Source organism: Lepisosteus platostomus, chromosome 17, assembly GCF_059453375.1.
Source record: "Lepisosteus platostomus isolate fLepPlt1 chromosome 17, fLepPlt1.hap1, whole genome shotgun sequence".
Taxonomy (NCBI): domain Eukaryota; kingdom Metazoa; phylum Chordata; class Actinopteri; order Semionotiformes; family Lepisosteidae; genus Lepisosteus; species Lepisosteus platostomus.
Window position 1 is genome coordinate 13,529,507 of NC_142627.1, and position 16,881 is coordinate 13,546,387.

At 42.4% G+C, this 16,881-nt stretch overlaps 1 protein-coding gene across 3 annotated transcripts in view; it reads left to right on the plus strand.

The window, feature by feature from the left end:
* Nucleotides 1-16,881, plus strand: part of peli1b (pellino E3 ubiquitin protein ligase 1b) — a 48,393-nt gene that overhangs the window by 14,293 nt on the left and 17,219 nt on the right. Inside the window, exon 3 of one of the 3 annotated variants that reach the window (XM_088609539.1) lies at nucleotides 891-1,068. The exons of 1 other annotated variant lie outside the window; for it this stretch is intronic. The gene's annotated coding sequence lies outside the window, so the exon portion shown is untranslated. Of the gene's footprint in view, nucleotides 1-890; nucleotides 1,069-9,825; nucleotides 9,977-16,881 lie in introns of those variants that run through there. One more of the 3 variants, XM_088609540.1, reaches the window with a different exon arrangement.

Consider the following 16,881-nt stretch of genomic DNA (forward strand, 5'->3'; position numbering starts at 1 on the left):
ACTGACTCACGCCACAGATGGTGATGTTTTCAACAATGTGATTATCGCTACCGAAGTGTCAGGCACCTAGAAGTGCTGTAATATTCATTTGAATGCTTTGTATGTGTTTTACAAAGCGGTCAGTCAATTTTTTTTTAGTTCCCACAGACGCACAAACTGTTGCATTTTTGTTTTTCAGGTAATAGAGTAAGCCACTCCTTTAGACATGCATGTAAATGTTTGATAAATGGCAGCTGCTGATTTGGAGTGAGTTTATCTTTTGGTACGTTTAGTTCTTGTGAAGAGGGCTCGAAATCCATTTTATGCTTGGAAAAGGGAATGGTAAATGTGCAGTAGGACACTGTGTGTTTGGATATGGGGGTTTCGGTCACATGACCTGGCAGGGTGTCCCACTATCCTTGTCTGTGCCACGGGGTTGCTAGGCAGCAAGTTATTTGAAAGCAAAGTCTTTCAAACTTCTTTATTTTTTAAGAAGAAAGATGGCAAAACGTTAAGATGCAGCAATTTGGTTCCAGCTGTTTGAGAAGGCAGCAAATTGTACAGATTGTGGTTTCACTGTGATCCAATTAGGTTCACTTTCACCACACGTCTTGCATTTAACAAGAAGGCTTAGTATTGCAGCACTCCGCAGTTTCCAAACATTTTAATAATTAGACTGGTCTTTTAAAACTCACACACAGAGCTAGACCTAGACACCTTTCAGACACTCGAACCTGCTAGACACTTGAACTCAGAACACAATTGACCGTTAGGGGCACTCCAGACTCCGAACTCGACTTGAACAGCACACACCCAAAGACCCTGAAAAGCAAAGACGCTTCCATTCTGGAACAAAGGTTTGTTCCTTTGTGGACAGAAAGGTGTGAAATGGACTTATTTTTTTCTTGCAGCGTCTGCAACATGTTACTGTCTTGATGCATACTAGCCATGAAAAGCAATTCAGATCTGTAAGAAATTTGTTGGCAGAAGAGTTTGGTCACTCAGCCCTTTCATTCTCCTCACGAATCACAGCGGCAGTGATTCTCTGGGCCTCGCACGGACCTGCACACTTTTACTTCTGGAGATAAAGTAGGTACTTTCGTAACATTTGTTTTTAGACCCGAAGTAAGTAAGTTTCAACCCAAAGCAAGCCCTTGAAGCACTCCTTATATGCTCATGAAACAGTTGTGGAAGGGGTTATTGGCCACGTCGGCTGATACTGTCGTTAATTTGTAAATCATGAGGTGCCGGAGTTTGATGTAAACGGGAGAGAGGAGCAAAAATACGGCAGGCAAGAGAGCTACCGGAGTGCTTAGCTTGGACACGTGCATAACTTATAACTGCAGTGCAATTAACAACTCAAATCTTTTTTACTCCGTGTTTTCTAATGCCAGAATCATACGTTATTAGGCCTACGCTGAGGCTGAGCTGACCTGTCAAGGGATCTGTAGGGTTTTGGAATCGGACCGTATAATCTCCTGCCAGCCTATGCCATACGTGTGACAGGGCTCGGTACAGTGAGCGCATTAACAGAAGCTTGTTGCCCTTTGAAACCGAGACGGTGTGGAATTGTGCAGCTGCAGAAGACCAGGTCTTTGGGCACAGCGGAGCTGCGCTGTGTGGCTCTGAGCCCGAGTGCAACACTGATTAAATCCTGGCAGGGGCCGAGTAGAAATACGCGTGTTGCAACTGTAGTATGGGTAAACATTCGGACAATCTATACTTTTAAGGATAAAATTCTATTTTTTTCATTGTTTTCTTTGAACCATTATTTAAATGCGTTTTCATTAGCAAAAAGGTATAAGCTAGCACTTTTGTTCTTTGTTCACCTAGTTTTAGCCAGATTTTAGAAGTACACCGTCCCATCTTCTCAAACACTTTTCCCCTGGTTTCTGAGGAAATGTTGCTGAGAGTTTGAACATCAGAATGCAACAACAGTCCCATCTCAGTTCCTGAAGGTCTGCGCTGGCAGAGCAGGAAGTGTCCAAGCCCCTCTTGGCCTCTTCTGATGAAGCAGAAAACAAGTGTGTTTTAAGGTTTTCACACAAAGTGAGCAAATTGAGGATTTTGTGTGGAAATGTAATTGAGGAGTCCACGAGAGAAAACTGTGACCTTCTGTAGAATGAATTTTAAATCGTGACGGCTCATGTGGAACAGGACTCGGTGCGACTGGAGAAGACCTGGAGCGAGCGTGTTGCAGAGGTGACGTCACCTCCAGGTGAAACACGGTCCGCTGAGGGTCTGGTGTGGCGTAGGTGGAGTTATAGGGAGCAGCGTCGTGCAACTTCGAGCCCGCAGGCAACCGGATTGAAGGGACAGCAGAGACGGAGGATAGCTCTACTCGCTATACACGTTAACCTTTTCGACTCTTAGTAGGTGCTAAGCAGGGCTTAGAGGTCCCGGAGCAGGGACATCCTCACAATGAGAGGTACAGGAGCTCAGATATGGCCCAAATTAATCACAGGGCCTGTGTATCCAGCAGCAGCAAGCCCTCCACTCCATGTGTTGAAGGGCCTTCAGAGAGGCACCTCTGTGTCCCCAGTGAGGTAACATCACTGGTACAATATTGCAAAAGGTGTCTGTAGTCACGAGGTGATGTGAGGTGTAAACGCAGCACTGACAAAGTTGAGATGTCCCATTCCTTTCTCTGTCAAGGAGCACTTCAGTTTTTACCTTTTTAACCCAGTACTGGGATAACGCAATTAAAACAATGTCAGTTTCCCTGAGAGAAAGAAGTTATTTTCTTATGCTGCCAGTAATTGTGTAATACATAAAGCTCCCCAGCTTCTTCAGTACTCTGGCTTTGGTCATTAACACATCAGATTGAAAAATACTGTGGTTTCGTGCACAATGACATTGTTATATTCCTATTTCATGGTACTGTACACAGCAAAATTGGTTCATGAGGATCCAATAAATCTGTAGTGCACTGAAATCATGCTGTCCATGTAACACTGGTGTTCCCGTGATTTGACCGAAGTGTGAAATGACTGTTGTAAATGTCCCATTCAGAGGATGGTGGCAGTGCTTTGTAGTCGGCATCTTAGACTGACGTTGCAGTGAATTTGTATTGCATAAAGCTTTTATATTCAGAAATGCCTGACCATGGCATCAAAATATCAACAACACCTTTTAAAAAGCCTCACAAGTATTTTAACTCTAGTGTATTTGATGGGGATTTGGCCCTACTACAGGCTTATGTTGCTGATGGGTTTTAGTCTGATCTTCTACTTCAGATTTATTGATAGTTTTTGCTTAAAAACAATGGTTATCAAAGTTTTACAGGTTAAAAGAGTGTTATTTACACACATGATTTTGACGCAAAGGTTACAGAAAAACTGTTTTTTATTTAAAAAAGCTGGTAAAGACTTACTGTAGGTATTCACAATGACATATGGGACAAGCCATTTTTATTTTACCGAGTCTGGTTTGTGGAGGTTCTTCTTGTTGGAAAAAATATATCATAATGATAAAAGTATTGTAAAAATAAGGCATCTCCGTGATCATGATAGGAAACTTTCATTTGAAAGGAAATAAATGTTTCAGGTAAGGGATGAATTCCTCAGATCAAGGTGATGTTATTAGTTAAGTACCACAGAGATCAGTACTGGGGCCAGTGCTCTTTCAGATTTATACAGAAATCCTTTAGATTTCACAGCAGGCTTAGTTACTGGTCCCAGAAGAAAGAACAGTGTTGAACACTGCTTCTCCTGACCAGACAAGTGCTGGAGCATTTTGAACATGATCCGCTCAGCAGGGATGGAAGGCATGTAACTGAATGTGATTGAAAACTGCCATCGATTCCTGGGTTTGCCATTTGTGATTGGAGGATGGATCCAAGTTTTTGATTTAAACAGTTTCATTTTTGGTCTGTTTTGGAACAAATAGAAATTGGTATGGACTCCACATCCTTGAAATGTCAAACAGCCATTCTTTCTAAATCTTTAATCTCCGTTTCCTATGTATATCAATAAACTATGCCGCACTGATGACCAGCAATACCCTGAAACATTACCTGAACACCTACAGGGCAAAAAATCAGCAGGAATTCAGATTCAGATGCTGATTGCGTTTTTGTTAAATTATTCAATTGGTGCGAATAGCCCTTATGAATGAATAAAATCAACAGCAAAGGACGTACCAGTATGGACGAGCAAAAAAAAAGGTTTTCTATTGTAGTGCAAAATATAAATACATTGTGGGGGAAATATAAAAAAGAGGTTTGTGCATTTTGGTTGAGTGTGAGCCAAGACACCTGAGAGATTCCAGCTGTTCAGTTTTGCATTGGTTTACCGAGAATAATAGATACACCCACAGCCTCCACAGAGTATATTGCTGTGGTGGTTCCAAAATGCCCAGCACAGCTGATTGCCCTCCCCAGGCAAAAGATACCTGGTGTCTTCATCTGCAGCAGTTCAGACAAGCCTGTGCGCGTTTTCATCTGCTGTTGTAGAAGCTTAAACTACATCAAAGCACTTTGGTCTTGAGGTGGCGTGCATTCAAGACTGAGGATCTTGCAGACACAGAATGTAGTGAATACAGGCCTCAAGTCCCTCAGCAATGATGGAACATTGATACTGATCCTTTCCCACAGAGCTGTGTAACAAGGACTATTTCAATCTGCATTTTTTTTATTTTATCGTGGTATCAATGTTTAGACACTAACACTGTGGTTGGAACTAATAATTGCTGGGTTGCACGAATACTTTAAGATACCATACTGTGAACAAGAGATATACTGTTCCACACGCGAGCTGAAGAAACGCAGATGCTGGTTAGACGTGAGACTCTTGGGATACCGAGGCAGCAGATACAAACTTTCCTTTTTTCCTTTAATGGGAACTTAACAGGATGAGTTACATTGGGTTCCTAAAAAAATCAGCAGCGTAAGTGTGAAACAACAGTTTACACTCTCTGTGTATTCTGTTTTTCGATCCATTAATCAGTTCCCACTTCAAATACATACTGTACATTACCATGACTGCCTGCTGCCTGTAATTTGAGAATTCTAAAGGAATGTCATCCTTCTGAAAATAGCATTGTTTGCTTTGTTTTTACTGATTCCTCCTGTTGATTTTCCAAATAACTATTTATTTAAGCAAGACGTACAGTACCTAAGAATAGAATCTTGCTATGATACAGGTGATCCCTTAATTTTATTTCTGTTCCCATAATCTATATAAACCTAATAATATATATAATTTATATAAAACATTCTTAATTCAGATTTGAGTTGAGTCAGTTTCTTCTCTGATGAACACCAAAAGTAAATATTAATTCAACACTGTAGCCATGTGCCTTTCATCTTCTAAAAGATTTCAGATAGGCTTCATCCTTTACTGTTCTTTTGCTAATGTAATACTGAATAAACCTTTTTATAATTTTACCTTCAATTGCATTTTTTTTCCTCTTTCTCTTGGACTTTCTAATATCTAAATTTATACGTTTTGCACATATTTGCACTGCTCATTAGCTTTTGAGGATGACACAGTGCTTTTTTCCCCTTGAGCAGTGTACACCATTACTTTGAATTGCCTGACTATTGAAATGTGCAGCAGGATCTGTCTGTCATATTGATTCAGAAAGTGTGGTTTGATTGGAAATTCAGGTTGTATAGTTTTAATGTGTGCTGTTTGTAGGACTGTTGTTTTTTAATCATGTGATATCCCTTTAAATTCATCATAAGTTGTTTCCTATCTAAAAACGCTGAACCTTTTTTTCTGATTGCAAAACATTGTAAGCTGCTTGTTGCTTTACTTCGTGGGTGCTGGCTGTTTTGCCTCATCAGTCCCTCAAGCAGGGTTTGCAGGTGACACTGATCAGTAGTCCCAGAGCCTGTTTAATTAGCATTTCAGTCCTGTGGTTTCACAATTTAGCCTGGAGGGGGATATTTTAATGGTTGCGGGTTGATTTTTAACCCGAGGTTAGATGAGAGATCCAGACAAGTCTTCTTTTCACCAGAATGGAGAGTAGTGTACAATGGGCGCTGGCACACTGATGCCTTGTATGGATTTGCTTAGTTTTATGACGAGACAAAAATGGTTCCCTTCACACAGAGAATGTGTCATCTTACTGGATTGATAACCTGACATATTCGTCAGAGGGTAAGAATGAGCTCCCTGTTTGGAACCATGTGCGCCTTTCAGCCAGTGAACTGTACTAGAGCTAGTGGAGTCTGGTACCTACTTCCAAATGCACAGCGTGTCAAATCTGAAAACAGTTGCACTATTGTATCCACTTTATCTGGTCTAAAGAGGTGTCGCCCAGACGCATTTGCACGGAGCGATAAATTAGTAATGGCCGTCTATCAGAGACTGTGGGGTGTGTGCCACTGCAGTTCTTTTTGTCAATCTAATGACCTAATTAAAAGAACACTAGCTATTCATGGTTTCTGGGTAAAAGGCAAAATGTCTATTGTGATTAGCAATCCTTGCAGTTACTTTCTTTATACTAAATTCTAGATTTTTTTGTACTCTTTTTGAATAATTGTTTTTTGCATTGACCTTATGCCCCTAAATAAGGGCATCTGCTAAGGAAACAATAATTTGCTCAAGTCGTGGTGCTGGACCAGCAACATGATCCTCCAAAATTTTTTTAACTTTTTTTTCCCCACAAACATTTAGGATTGGAGGTACTTAAATTATGTATAGAAACATTGTTTTTTTTTTTTACTTTCAGATTATTTGTGGCATCTCTAAATCCTATTAAAAACCTGGTTTAACCGGTATGGAAGTTACTGTACTTCAAGGGAGAGTCTCAGTAAGGCTTTAGATTAATTAATTTTCCCTCCTCATTAACACTCTGCCTGTCATGTGAGTCTTTTTGCCGGCTTTTCGAGTCTGTTTATCTCATTTGCTTTCTAAGCAGGATGGTCTTGGCTGGGCTGGTGCTGTCGCTCGGGAAACACTTACCAGCAGCCCTGGCCGAGTGGGAGCCCCTGTCCTCTCCCCTCTGCGCTGCTGCAGCTGCTGTAAGAACAGTCATTTCACAAGTTCGGTTTTAGTCACCCCCACCCCTCCCCACAGTCGTGCTCCTGATAGTGGAAACACCAGATTTCGCAAACCCCGGAGCCTGTTCTTGAGCTTCACGTTTGAGGTTCTTGGAGACCGAAGGCTCATTTGTCACCCTCTTCTCTGAAATCGCACAAGCTCTGATTGGGAGGAGGAGGGAGGAGAAATCAAATGTAATAGGTGCTGTTATGAACACTGTTTTTAAATGATTCTGCGTTTCACAGATTAGAAGTGAGGTTCACAGTGCTAGGCGTCTAACACAGGACTGCTCACAGAAGTGTTTGAATTTTTTTCTTGTGTGTGTAATGGCCCTTTCTGCTAAATACATCAGGACACTAAGTTGCATTTTGCTATAATAAACTGACGCTAAATGATGGTCAGTTTGCCAGACCTGAACCGGGCAGCTTATGTTCTGCACTTTGTTCATTTTTATCTGTCGTTGGGGGATTGTGTTAGACCTCTGAAATAAGAACCTGACCACCCTTCACAAAAGAGGAAAGGATCATGGTTCAACGCCCCCTCAGCGAGATGTGATGTAAAAGGAAGCCAGTCGTACAAATTTGGTCATATAACATACGGTAGGCGAAGAAAAAGGATTTGAGATGCTCACATATGTCAATCTACACTGAGACGTGGGTGCTGCCATCTTGGATCCTCTGAATGGAACTGAAAGCCAGAAGTGATGTCAGTCAGTCTTTCCCAAGCCACTTTGCTGCTTTCTGCCTCGGCTTTGTAGCCACCTTCGCCCGCAGAGTTCTAGCAAAACCATTCGTCTGGCGATTCATTGCGTTCTGACCAAGCATGCCAGGTTTCTGGCACATCCTGTGACATCCTTCTTCGCCATCCTCTGACGCTCTGTGCCAGGAGTTATGCTTCACTATTCGTAGGAGGCACTTGGAGTCATTTCCATTTTGGGAACAGCTGAACTGGTGTCACAACTATCAAGATGGCTGATTTTTGAAACATGTTTTGTATTGGTGTTTCGGTGAGATTTAGATGGCTACAGAATTGTTTTAAAACATTAAATGTGTTAAAGAAAGGGTGTTATTCTTGACCCATACCAATTCTTTCCCAGTTTCTCCCCCTTTTCACCCAGTTCGTGCCAATGACACAGACCAGACTGTTTCTCTTGCAATGTTTTGGTTGTTACAGACCTCAGGCAGAAAACAATCATGCGATCAGATAACTCAAGGTTTCGAGATGGACAACCTTCCAGCCACAGGCGCAGATCCTTAGCCACAGTGCCACTGCTCCGCCCCTAAAAAGACTCTCGGTGTCCCTGGGTTTATACAACCTCTGTCTCTTTATGAGGTGTATTTAGCAGGAGGAAGTCATGGCATCTTGCTCCTGACCGGTTAACCTTGGCTGAGTCACTATGAATCAACGGGGAGAGATAACCCCCCTCTTCCATTTGCCAAAGGGAATTAGCAGATAGCAGCTCATTTATGGCCCAGTGGTATTGTTACATTGTCTGAGTCTGTTGAACTCTGAAGTGTGAGGAACTCCGGAGACTGGCAGCTGACTAAAGTGGAAAAACTTCTGTTCAGGTGCTGCTGAGTAGGAAGTGAGCTGTCCCATCCCTTCATATTCCAGGCACAACGCACTCCTCTCGTTTCCTTTGCAAGCTCAGCCTGGACAAGACCTTTTTTCGCAGAAGGGCTCCGTGATACCTGCCTCTACTAATCCATTTTGTTGTCCCCTGATTCGTTGATGAGTGGCAGAATTTGCTGAGGTATTGTTGGGCATGCTTGATGGAAACCTTTTTTTTTTTGCCTTTCATGATTTTGCTCATTCTAGCTTGAGGGAAGTTCAACTTGTAGTGTGATACATCAACCCACAGGTGTGAGAATTTGATTGAATACAAAACCGTGTCGAGATTAAAATCCATAAACCTAAATTCAGTAAACTAAAATTCATCCACTTCAAAGACTGCATGTGTTGTTTTATAAGTTTGGAGAAGTAAGAGTCTTGGTCTGGTTAACTTTTACATGCTCCTTTTCAGGTTTAGTGTTGGAATCTATGCAATCTGGTCTTCTTGAGTCTGTTCTCAAGATAATCCACCATTAAAACTAACTGACTGCCAGCAAACCAAAAATACACGCGTGTATGTTCAGTAGTGCACTTTAAAGAAAGGAAGTGAGAGTTTTGATTCATTTATGTAAAGATTTGTGTTTCTGTTCTTCACCCAAACAAAATTTTCTACCTTGACTTTTGGAAATAGAATTAACACTAAACATGTTCCTTTTTTCTGAGTCTTGAGTGTGAATCTGCAAGCATTGCTAAGGGATTTGCAAATACGTTTCCCTGTGTCGCTTTCAAGATAATATCCAGAGAACTTCCTGCATCCTCCTCCTCGTGCTTGAAGTGCGACTTCTTGTCTGGATTAGCATTATTAAGGTGGCCCGGCATAAATACTGTGAAGTACTTCAGTTTCTTCGTGTCCTCGTGTACATTCAAGTCTCCTGTGCCAAAACAAAAACACCTTAAAAACTTCCATTATATTATGTTCTCTTTTTTAACTTTAGGACCCTCTTCAGCTCATTGTTAGTAAGCTAATATTGATGAGGGTAAGAAAAATCACCGGTCCCAGATGACGTATTCCTCGTCCGACGTAACTGATGTGAAACTCGCAGTGGTGAGGTTATGGGGCAGGGAGGAAGTGTCATTGTTAGATCCTTCAACTGGGCGCAGGGTAAGGAGAGACGGAGAACAGAAATCGAAAATTCTAGGGCAGATAATCTTGTTCCAGGGCCGGAAGTGTGTATAGCATGTTCTCTTTTGATTCTCCACAGAGTCTAAAAAGAAAGAAAAGCGAATCCTTATTTAAAAACCCCGTGACGCACCTGAGTCACTATTAGTTGGCTGCTGTCGTGGACGCGTGGATAGGCAGCATGCGTTCGCTGTGATTCTGTTTCGAGGGGCTGTGTTAAAACCACTGTGGCATTGCTCGTCCTGACAGCATTGATTTCTCGCATCGCCGCTTAGAGGTGATTATTCCCTTCCCTTCTCTTTCTCTTACCTTTGTTTTGACACGACTGTCGCTGATTGCTAACCACACATACTGCATGCAGAAGAGTTGCTCGGTGCACAGCTCGTAGTTGTTGAGCCTGCTGCTGTTAGGTGTGTAGTTTAGCGTTGTGAGAAAATGGGACACTTTTTTAAGATCTGTTTATGCTAAGTGATATTTATGCTGGGTATCGATTAGGAAGATGACTCAATGTTGTTTCTTACAGTACTCATGTCGAAACGTGTGAAATGAACTTATAAGCTTCAGGTGGAACCTGAGCTGTCATGGGTTCAATAAATGGCTGTTTAAAAAAAATCCAGTCCATCAAATTCACTGTTCACAATTCCTATGAGCAATTTGCAAAAGCAAAGTGTTATTTTTTTAAGCACTTTTCAAATAAGTACTGTACGAAAGAGTGTGATAAATTAGCACTGCCAGTTGGGAATGAATAGGGTTGTTTTTTTTGCAACACACCTCTTACAATACCTGCTGTGTCTGCTCTGACTTTACAATCTTGCGCTATTCAGTAAACTTGCTGGGTGTTGCAAGTCGGTGTTTTACCCGAGCCTCAGAGACGTTGAGGGAATATAATTGAGGAAGGAGTTGGTGTGCCTGACATTGTCCCCAATGAGTCAGTGTCCTTTCTGACATGGCGGCCCACACTCGTGCAGAGTCTGTGGGGGCTGGAGGACGGAAGGAGCTGGTGGAGCTCAGTCCTTGCTGGGTCCCTCTCAGCGCAGAGGAGGAGGAGGAGGGCAGATGGACCCCTTTGTGGAAATGGAGCAGGGGGGAGGTGTGAGTAGACTTCCTGCTGTTGTAACGTGAGCGTTTCAAAACCTTTTGGGTTGGACAACACAAATTAACAACAAATCTAATTTCAGCAGCTGCCCATAGGGTACAGTGGGATGTTTTCCCCACATCAATCGAATGGCTTCAGTGTTACCTCATTACTTCGGTCATTTGGGTGGGCTTCTGAAAAATATATTGATATATTTAGCAAGAATTATTTCTTATTTTTTCCATTAAAAAAAACTACCCTTGTACAGGGGAACTTCCCAAATTAACAGCCCAAAGTGTGTCTGTTATCAATGTGTGGGTTTTAAAGTCCTTCATTTGTGGTTATTATGTCATCAGCATTCTTCAAATAGGGTCATAATTCTTTATTCTGAGGCATATTTCAGATCTTTTTTTTTCCTTCAGAAAATAAAACTAAAAGCTAACATCCTGTCTCAAAATTGGGTCATCATTGTTCGCAAACAGATGCTTTTTATTCTGAAGGTGTTGGACTGGGAAGACAGAGTGAAATTTCTCTACTGCCTGTTTTTTGATACCTTGTATTATGAACTCCTCTGTACTGTTGTCCCTTTGTCACAGGTTAATTCCCAGAATAATGGGAATGACAGGCGACAGCCTTTTGTTATTACTGAGGGGTTAGAGTTCTGATTAATCGTTTTGCTAATTTCGCTTTTCTAATCGAAGAAATCTGCCCTTAGAAAACACGAAACAGAAAAGAGATTAGACCAGAGTTTGTGTTGTGATTAAAATAGTACGATATTACTGCTAATTGCTACCAGGTTTCAGCTGCTGATGGGGGCCGTTGGCTTTTGATCTTTCATTTTTGACTTTTATCACTGAATTCCCTTGTCTTCAGCCAATTCAGTTGAATCCTGTTTTCTATTTACATGACATGGATCGGGACTTGTGATATTTCCTTTCTCCTAGAAAGCGTAACAAGCGTTTCGCTGGTTTTGGAGCAGATGGTTGCATTCCCAGCCTGAGGGCTACAGACTGTCCTCCTCTCGAGCAGACACCTCTGAGGTGAATCACTGCGGCTGAGTGCCGACACACAAACAGCAGCCGAGCTATGGCAACCCTCCACAAGCGGGGACTCTCACTGACTTGTTTGAACGCTTGCGGGCCGGATTCAGTTACCGCGCTTGTGAGGGGTGTCTTTGTTGATTCAGGTTGATCAGAGTCGCCGGCTGGGTTCGGCCCTCTCTGCAGCAGCAGCAACAGCATCTGTCTGTTCTGTTTCTGTTTATCGCTACATACCAGGCAGAGGCCAAGTGAAAGACTAGCTGACCATCGATGAAACCTGCCAGTCAGACAGACTGGAACCCAAACGCTTGTGAGAGGGAATGGGAGACACTAACTTGGGTTTTTATTGGTTTAAGGTCACCACCAGGTCCGTGTTTGACTGTCCGTACAGTTTTGAAGTATTGAAACAACAAGCTGGTTTTTTTTTTGCATGTTGTATTTTGGGACTGAAGGGCCGCGACAATGCAGTCTAAAATGCACTCTCAGGCCTCAGTAAACAAAAATGGTTTGCCATGCAGGCGGGCATGTGGGGAGTCTCCCATTTTTCCCCAAAAAGCCATCCGTTCTTAAAACTTTACAGACATGTCAGTGGCCCGACCCCTGACTGACTGCAGCCGGGCAGAACGAGACCATAAGGAACAGCGCTGTCTGTCCGGCACTTCCATCGCCCCCAGTTTGAGTTAAATGCCGAGCCAGAAACTACCTGAAGAATCGGCAGACTGAAAAATAATGCGCACGTAAATCAAACACAACGCATGCTGAAATGCTCTCAAATTGAGAACAGCACTTGGTAGTATTTGCTTAAAGGAGCTTGTTTTTTTCAGTTCATCCAGTCAGTCTGTACTATTGCCAACCATAACCTATGTGTCATGTTACCTCGTTTCAGTTGAGAGCCGGTAACTTTAAAGAATTAGCAATACCGTGATTCACGTTTCTAATATTTACAACGTCTCTATGATAGAGCAACACGCCCTGAAACCTGTCTGAGGCAAGAGGATTTCTGTGTGGCAGGCAGGCAGGCTGTCCACTGAAAGCTGGAGTGGTGCTGAGTGGGCACAGTTCATACCGGTCAGTCTGGTACAGAAAAGAAAGGGGATTGGAATTAGAATAGGTTCTGAAGGTTTGCTTTTTTTTCATTATTTCAATGCTACGCACTGTATTTCTTAGGAAGTTTCCTTATTTTTCAAATAATTTTAATTTGCTTTAAAAAGCCGTTTCTGCCTGATCGCACACGCCCTGTGGCGGCAGTTACCTTTTGGCTCCCTGTGTAATGAAGCAGCATTTCGTTTTTGATAGCGTCAAGAAAACCTTTGCTCAAACATTTTGTCATAAGCAAAGTTTATTTTCTCATTGCTTTAAGCATCAAGTGTCATCTTGTATTTTGTAATTTTGCATGTTCTCAGCAGCCTGATATAAGTTTGCATAGATTTTGTGTTTGTAATCGTGTGTATTCTGCAATCTATTACATTTTTTGGAAAATGCAGAAGGCTTAAATTCACGCACATGCTGTCCTCTCAGATACACTGAAGAAATACTGGTAGGTTAATTGGCTCCTGGGAAAATTGGTCCTGATGCGAATGTGTATTCTCTGTGTCTGTATCTGTCCATCCCGTCCACCCTGCCTTGAGCCTGTTGCTTGCAGTGATAGGCTCCAGCTTATTGAACCCTGAATTGGAAGACCCTGAACTAGAAGATAAGATCTCCTCTTCCTTTGAAAAAGCACTTTTGAACATAAAGCCAGAGATCCCACACTTTCTCACTTTTCTTCAGTGGAAATGCAGTGTCCCACAAAAACATTTTCTCACCATTGTCCCCAGCTAAGGAAAGCGAATGTTATGCTTTTTGTGGATGACTTTTATTAGGTGTTCAAGTCATTTGGCCCATGTTAAAAGCTGTAGATGTAAACAGTACCCATGTGTCTTGCTTTTTCTCCCTTAGAAAAAAGGCTGACGTAAGGAGAGCTGCTGTCAGGAGCTGGGATGTGTGAAGTCATGCTGAATTGCTTCGAAGGCACAGCTTAAGACGTGCTTGTGATCAACCGCTCCATCTGCTGAGAATCTTCACCAGCCTTTTAAAGCGTAGTGGTAGGGGAAGAAACATGTTTCAGTGTTGGGGAAGAAAAGGGGGTGCAGTTTAGTGCAATTAGTGCTTCAGTGTGTGCAGAAGTGAAGAACTCTTGCTTTGTGAAGAATGTGCCTTCTCAAAACATAGTAAGCCTTGAACTGCAGTCTCCTAGCTCACTTCCTTATTTAAACACGCAGTGTTTTGCTGAATCCAAAAGGGAAGAGGTAACAGAAATATCCCCACCGTGATTCTGTGGCATCACAACCACAAAATGACCCTGTTCCTTGGATTCTAAAGCAATTCTAGCCTTTTATCTTCTTGGCATTTAAAAAAGGTGTTACTTTTCAGGCAAGCTAATATGATTTTCAGAGCTTGTTCTGTTTCAGCTGTTACCAGTTGTTGACTAAGTTGAACTCATGAGAGAGAAAAGCAGTGTGGTTCGTTTTAACTAAACATGGGTGCAGATTTATTCAAGAGAAGGTTATATTAAAATGTTTTGCCTCTGGTGTGCAAGACCTTGCATCTTGTGAACCTGAGAACAGCAGTGAGGTGGAAGGCCGGTCTGTTTTCCTGCTGGGAAAGTAGAAATCTTGTGCCCGCGTTCGGGGGTGAAACCCTGTCATAGGGGTGGAGTCTCCGAGCTTTGGCAGTCTGTCCGGGGCCAATGGAGAGGGTCTGGCCAGTGTGGACAGGGAGTGGCTGGGTGTGCCTGGTGCTCTCAGGAGCTGTGTACTATGCACCAGTCAAAACCACTTTCATGTGTTGAACTAGTCTGTAGTTTTCAACTGTACTTTCCATGACATAGTAACGTCCTCGGAAGCCATTCATCATTGTTAAGGCGGATGGCCTCTCTAGCTGTATTCAGCTTTGTTTTCTTATGCATCTACAGGGCCCAAACCGCTGCCACTGCACAGGGCCATGAGTTGCACAACTGTCATTTTGTAAAGTGGCCTGTGGCTCTGTGCTTATGCAATAATGTTGTAAAGTTTGCATTGTTTTTTAGAGTTCATAATAAATCAGTGTGACCTGTAGTACAACTGAAAAACAAATTGCACAGTGACCTTCAAAATATTTTTAATTAGCCTGGGAGATGAGTCCAGTAACAGCTATGATGTTGAGCAGGAGGCTTTCTGTGAGCTGTACAATAGCAGGAATTGCCTAGGTAATTAGCAGGGATGTATGATCCGCTTTCAGAGTCTCCAAGAGATACAGACATATGAAGAATATAGCTACACGCTGTGTGAACACAGCCCTCTTCGTTGATAGTTTTCGCTGTATGTTATGTAATGAACTGAACCGTTAGACCCTAATTTATTAAGATAATAAATTGCTTTTTTTCTATTTTCAATGCTGCAAAAAACTCGAACGTTTCAGGTCTCAAATATACTATAGTGCCTTTTTTTCTGGTTGTAAAACCTTTGCTTTGAGACAATGCTTCATGCAGTATAAACAAAGAAAGTTATACTGAAGGGTATTGAAAACACGTGATCTTAGTTTCAGTACTTGTTTGTGGCATTTCTAATGCCTCTCGGTAGAGTATAATTCATGGACATTTTACTATAGAGACTATTACAGAAAATGACCAAAGAACTAACTAACTGGCTACGTTTAATTATATTTGACAGTGACAACCTGCTTTATACAAAAAGGAAGTATAAAGCATGAAGATGAATTGTGAGTATGAGCAGGCCTTCTGACAAGATACAGTACCGACTCATTAACATAACTGGGCCTGTTATGATTTTGATCATATTTGAGGCTGCATGAGTCTGTTGAGTTGAACAGGAATCGGATGCTGAATGTGAATCTGCAGCTGGTGGACATTTGCGTTGGTGTTTGATATAGTAGCTCTCGTTTCTGCAGCAGGTCACTATAAAGGTATTTCACAAAGCAAGTACAATTACAGTCGTTACGTACCCACCCAAACCTGCCGTCTCCAGTCGTGGGTTGCCATGGCGCCAACAGAACCCACATTGCGCGCCACCTCTCAGCGAAGCCCACTTCCTTCGGCTGGTGATTTCGTCTTGGGGCCAATGTGACCCTGCGCTCTCACAAACAGAGAGGCGGTAACAAATACCGACCGTTTTGACCCCTTCATCTGTTGCGCCACTCGCACTTCATCCGTTGTTCCCCATTTATTCTGAATCCCTCGAATTTGCTTTCGCTACTAAATGTACTAAATCTACACAACAAGGTCATGGCAACAGTGTAAAACATTCATACGTAGGATTTGTTTTAAAACAAATTGAAGTATCGGCCTCTTTGTGGCAGGTTAATACTGCTGTCACACGAGGGCTATTGAGAATATAATCCTTACAGGAAGCAAAGTGAAACACATGCTACATAAAGGCTTCCTGAGGGAAATTGCTAGTTTAGACCATTCTGTTACAGGTCATTCTTCACAACTAGGGATATGGGCCAGTACCACAAAAAGATAAAAGCAACCAGAACAGAAAGAATATCAGTGCGCCTGCTCTGAAAAAACCTCTTTAGGTCAAATATCTCTGAGGTACAATGGGGAGAAGCCATCCTTAGACATTGTGCTGACTAATGTATTTAATATATGTGGCCACGAAGTAAAGCCAATGAGTTCCATGTATCCAAAGGGCTTTAGTAAGTGGCCTGTGTGGGTCTGAATCTGTGAAGCATATGGCCGTAGCTGCAGGGTAGCAGATTGTGCACACTACCTGAGAACCATCAAGCCGCAAATCATCCATACTAATAACCCTGAGCTGCAAACAATGTCCAGCAGGAGGTTAGCAGATCATGTGAATTTTGAGCCATCCTCTTCAGTGAAGCTGTCTTAATCCTCCACAGACAGCGAATGTGCCTGCAGCTCCGTAATTGGGCTGCTTTCACACCGGGCAGCTCGACCTTTCTGTGACCTGCACCTTAGAAATGCAGCTTATTTCCAGTGGTACCTTTGTGAAAGTCGGCTTTAACATCAGGTTTATTCTGCTTTTCCCTTTGCAAGATCTCGAATTCTGCAGACGATGAAATTAA